Raw genomic sequence first — 5,720 nt, forward strand, 5'->3', positions numbered from 1 at the left:
CGCCAACCCCCTTAATGGTGAGAGCGACGTCCCGGGTGTCTCGCAGTTGCCTCCCAAGCCCATGGTATCTCGAAAGCTTTTAAGAATGAGGCTCCCACCGGGGTGGCGGGGTTGGTCGGGAGAGGGGCGCCCGCCAGCCGGAGCATCCTTGGCGGACGGCGGCGGCAGCTCCCGGTCTTTTCGGAAGATCTGCGGCTGATTATTATGGAAATCAGGCCCCAGCGGCGCGCCTGGTGGCGGTGACGCGGGAGCGGGGAGGCGCGCGTGGCTCGTCTGAAGGCCGCTCGGCGCGGACTCAGCTGCCCGGGGGAGGTGGGGAGGGGCGCAGCCCCCTCCGCCCTCCCGGCACTACTCTGGCCTCTCCTGCAGTTCCCGGGCAGGGCTGATGGGCTGAGCTGTCCCTGGAGGGTCTGGGGTCGCGCTCGGAAGCCTGAACGCGCAAGGGCTCTTTGAGGCGTCGAGATTCATTTCTGCGGAGACCTGGGGACTTGGGACGCGCGGTGCTGGGTATTTTCAGTCCAAACAGAGGAAAAGGCTGTGGGGCTCATGCCCCCGCCCTGGGAACCGAATTGGGCATAACGACAAGACCCATTTATTGAGTGCTTGCTTTGCACCCAGCAGTGTGCTAAGCGCGCTGTGGCTGGTGATCTATTTAAAATTTTCCATTCATGCGGGCATTATCACTCCCACTTTGTAGATGAGAAAATAGAGTCTCAGGAGAATTCATAGGGCAAACACTTGAGAGATCTGAACCCGAGGCTGTCTAAGGTCTATGGCCAGTTCTTACACCCTTGGTCATCCTGTCCCCTTGCATTTCCAGTGGCCCCATCCAACCCTGAACTGCCCAGTGCCTCTCTGGAGGGGGTCTCTGCAGATGGGGACAGACAACATGGCTGTGTCTCAGGCAGAGCTGAGGGTGTGGCGTGGTGGGCAGTGCTGAGAGGCCCTGGGTTTCTGCATGTACCCAATACTCTGAGAGAGGGTTTGAGGTGAGCCAGGAGGGCACCCTCTCTCCCCACTCCCCACCTCCACCCCCAACTGTCAGGGCACAACAAATCCCATCATTTGAAATCCAGTTCCTTTATATATATATATATATATATATATATATGTATGTATGTATATATATATAATTTTTTAAAAAATTTATTATTTTTTTTGCGGTACGCGGGCCTCTCACTGTTGTGGCCTCGCCCATTGCGGAGCACAGGCTCTGGACGCGCAGACTCAGCGGCCATGGCTCACGGGCCCAGCCGCTCCGCGGCATGTGGGATCTTCCCGGACCGGGGCACGAACCCGTGTCCCCTGCATCGGCAGGCAGGCTCTCAACCATTGCGCCACCAGGGAAGCCCTGTTTTATTCCTTTTTAATAGAGGATATTTTATTCAAAAAATAATTTCTTTGGGTCAAAGCTGGGTCCTTTCTGGGCTCTTTCATTTTATTAAATGAAAATCTTTTGGAGGAAACAGGAAGAGAAGAGAGTTAAGGTTTAGTTTCAAGAGATCAAGGGGATTGTAAAGGTCACGGATTAATCCTCCACTTCTGCTGGAAACTCCCTGCAGGTTCCTGGCTCCTCCTGGCCTCAACAGCTCAACAAAAACAAGTTGATCAGATGCTGCTTCCTGGCCACGTAACTCTGGGCAAGTCACAAACTCACTGAGCCTCCACATCCTCATCTGTTAAATAGGAATAATCCTGTCTTCCTCGTGGGCTACTGGGAAGATAGATGAGATGAAGGATGCTCAATAAATGTTGGTACCTTCTGCCTCTGTCTTCCTCACGGAGCCTCCGTGGTGGGTGACCCCTTAGCACATGTCCTTTGACCTCTGTGAGCCTCAGTTTCTGCATGAAGAAGGGGAAGGATGATTTTATAGGCCAAGGAATTCCTGGATGGAGCTGGAGGTCTCTTTGTGGAAGCAGAGAGATGGGCCTTGGAGTCCAGCAGCAGAATCAAATCGCACACCCTTCCTTGAGCCTGGCAGCCCCAGGCTACGAAGCCAGAAGGACTACCTGCAAACAGCCTCCAGCCCCACCTGTCTCCTGCTGTGACCTCTTCCCCTTCCCCATCCAGACAGAGTCTAACTGCTGGCCAGCCTGGTCCCAGCTTCTATTCAACTCCAACTGCTGCTGTTCTAGGCACAGGCCCCCTCTGTGCCCAGTGAACAGTTCACCGCTCCCCAGCCATGCCACGCTGCTGTGTGAGGGCTCCAGGCATTTCCCTGCACAGTCCTTGCCACGTCCCCCCAACTGCCTGGCAGATGTCCTTCCTCACCCCCGACAGCCCCTCTCCCACTGGTCCTCCCAGGCCCCCTTCCCACACCCCTACTGCAACCCCCAGCCCTTTGCCCTGCAAGGAGATCATTCCTCCCTCCTCTGTCTGTCCTGTCTCCGGCCTCTGACTCTGATTCATTCTTGTTTCTCCTGGAGCCCAGTACCAGCCTGGAACCTGGTACCGGAAGAGCATGTTCTCCGGAAATGAGGCCCCGTGGAATCTGGCTTGTCTCCTGGAGGGAAGCTGGTAGATTTCAGGCAGAGGAGGCTGTGCTCACAGCTGTCTGGAAGAAGCCAAATTAGGTAGGAATGACACTGCCAGACAGGGAGAGGGAGGAAGGGCCCTGGCTTGGTGGGCATCTGTCCTCCCTGGTGAATGTGGGACCAGAGAGGGTCAGCCACTTGTCTAAGGTCACGCAGCAATTTGGGGCCAGGCCAGGACTTCGACCCAGATCTGTCTCACTCTGAAGCTTCGCTCTTCAGCCATTCTGGGGAGGTTTGGTGGGGTCGGGGGCGGGCAGGGGATGCTGGCTGGAGTGGCTAGGTCTCTGCTGCCCCTTGAGGACCAGGCTCTCAGGACAGTTGGAGTGGTCCTTCCATTGCTGAAGGACGGCTCCAGGCTGGCAGAGCCCGGGTGGGAGGAGGCCTGTTTTTGATTCTTTGATGCTCACAATTTGTGGACCCCTGGGGAGTGCCTGAGTCATCGCTGAGCTGGCAAACATATTTAGCTCCTTTCATCGTCTCTAATAAATCAGTTTCTCCAGGTCTCTCATACCTGCGGCTCGACTCCTGGCTGCCTGCCCCCCATTTCCATCTGGGCGCAGGGTCCCAGGGCCAGCTCTGCGCTTCCAGGCCAGAAGCACTCCGACTTCCCAGGCACTGGGCAGGGGTCCCCCTTGCCTCCTCCTGCTCCACCCCAGGCCGTCCGGTGCCAAGCTTATTCCCCCTCGTTCTGTGATGGCCTAGTTCAGCAGCCACGTTACTGGATCCCCAGCCAGAGCTTCATGACAAGGGGCACGGTGGCCTTGGAGATGCAAGGGACTACAGCATTGTGCACACAGCTCAGCCGCTGGCAGGGCCCAGCTCCCCTCAACCTTTCTTCCTCTTGCTTTGGGGGCTCAAGGGAGTTCCAGAAATACATTGCCTTATCAAGCATCCTTGTTTTGGCTCCTCCTGGCTGGAAGAGCCAGGCCTCCGTTTATCTTACCTTTCACGGGCACCTCTGCCAAGAAGCCTACCCAGATCTACGACCCCCCAACCCCCCCTGAATCTTTCCTCCTCCAGTGGTCCAGCCTGTTTTGTATCTCCATAGCATGTACCTAGTTTGCCTTGTGATGGATAATAATAGTAGCATGTAACCCTGAGTAGGTACTCAACACTGTTCTAAGTATTTTGCATATATTCTATCATTACCATTTTATAGATGGGAAATCTGAGGCTCAGAATGCTTAGGAAACTTGCTTAAGACACAGGGGGGAGTCAGGCCTTGAACCCAGGGCCTCCGGATGGCCTCACTACTGCCCCCTGTGGCCTATTACAGTACGTGGCTTTTGTGGCACCTTCTCACTTGCCACCCACCCTGCCACACACAACAGTCTCAATTCATCCCAGGGCAGGGGCTGCCTGGTACCCATGTCTGAGACTCCCTTGCACAGGGAAGTCCCCGCTAAAGGTTTGTGTCCTAGAACTCACCTGTCAGAACCCTTCAAGGAGGAAGATCACATCTAGAGAGGGTAAGCTACTAGTTCAGGGTCCCATAGCCAGAAAGCCAGAGCCCAGGGTATCCCGACTCCTAGGCTGAGCAGGGCTGACTGTGCCTGGCATGAGGGGAGAGGGGAGGCCCATGCTTATCTGTGCCCATGGATGTCTGGGCCTGCTCAAGCCCGCAGGTCCTAGTCGACCAGGTGCATCCGTCTCCAGGAGGCCCAGTTCCAGGTTCTACTCTGGGCTGAGGCCTCATCCCTGAAAGGGGCAGCCGATCCCATCTCCGGTCTGGCTGTGTCGTGGAACCTCTCATCCACGGGTGGTGGGAGCCCCCTGCTGCCCAGAGTGAAGAGTGGCAGAAGGGTGGGAAGGTGGGCAGAGGCCACGGGAGCAGAGGAGTTCCTGGGCCAGCAAGTCAGAGCTGGATCAGACTGCGATGTGGCCCTGCCTGCCTCTCTAGCCACGCACCACCCCCACCCCGACCCCGGCCCGGGCCCGGCACCACCGTTCCCACAGTTCCCTGCGCCTCCAGATATTTGCATCTCCTGATGTGGAGCTCCTGAGGGCCTTTTCAGTTGACTTCAGTCTAACCAAGAATTATTGTGCAACCTCCTGTGTGCCAGGCACCGAGCAGTGACAGTCTGGCGTGTGAGGAATTTGCAGTCAGTGTGTTTGTGGTGGGGAGAAGCAGACGTGAGTGAGCTCACTGCAATATCAAATGTGTGTCCTTTCTCCCACCTGATTGCCAACACTCAAGCACAGCTCCTTTGTGAAGCCCCTTGGATTGCTTCTCCGGCCAGCCCAGCCCAGCCCTCCACCAGCCCCTGTGCTCCACTCAATATAACCTGCAAGTGTTGGGCCTGGGCAGTCACTGCTCGTTTGCACCTGTCTTCCCCAGCAGACTGAGCTCCCTCTGAGGGCAAGGGATTTGCCTTGATCATCTTTGGACCTCTGGTTCTGTGTGTGGAACTCGGTACATAGTAGGTGCTCCATAAGCCTGGGCCAGATGAAAGCATGTTGATCAGTCCAACACCTTAAGGTCTTCAAGGAGGGACTCAACGGTGGAATTTCAGGCAGGGGGCTGGGTTAAGGTGTAGGGGCCACCTCAGTGCCTTACACATCCGAGGGTGCTGCCTAGAGTCCTAGAATTCAGAACCAGCAAAATGTAAGCTCCATGTGAACAGGGATTCTGTCTTGTCCACTTAATAAACATTGTGGAAAGTACAAATAAAGATGACCAAATTCAAGCCCCTCTGTAACACCCCAACTGATCATTGGAGCCAGTCTGTACTTGCATCCTTCTGCAGACAGGGAGCTTATTGCCTATCTCCTGAGCAGCATTCTTTCTCTCTTTAGACAGCGCAGCCTATTGGAAAGTTCTTTTGCTTTGCCCCGGCCTTGGCAGAGCCAGTGCACTCCTGCCCGTGCTCCGAGGGACCCCTGACACAAACCCAGCCCCTGGAGATCTGCCCAGTGTGGCAGCTCCAGTGCCCAGAGGATGAGGGTCCAGGGTCCTTGGAGTGTCCACTCTTCCCTGTCTGGCCCTCCTGCACTCTGGCTGGGAAAGGGATGGTGAAGGGGCAGCGTGGGCTCAAGGATGGGAGATGTAGTCACAGGCAGGACAGAGCCCCACTCACGAGCTGAATCATGACCTTTATTCTCTATTCTGAGTGATTCCCAGAACAGTCACTCATGCCCAGAAAATCCCCCATTCCACCCTCTCGGTGATGGGGGGGGGGGGAAGC

This window comes from Lipotes vexillifer, unplaced genomic scaffold (genome assembly GCF_000442215.2).
Source record: "Lipotes vexillifer unplaced genomic scaffold, Lipotes_vexillifer_v1.1 scaffold382, whole genome shotgun sequence".
Classification (NCBI taxonomy): domain Eukaryota; kingdom Metazoa; phylum Chordata; class Mammalia; order Artiodactyla; family Lipotidae; genus Lipotes; species Lipotes vexillifer.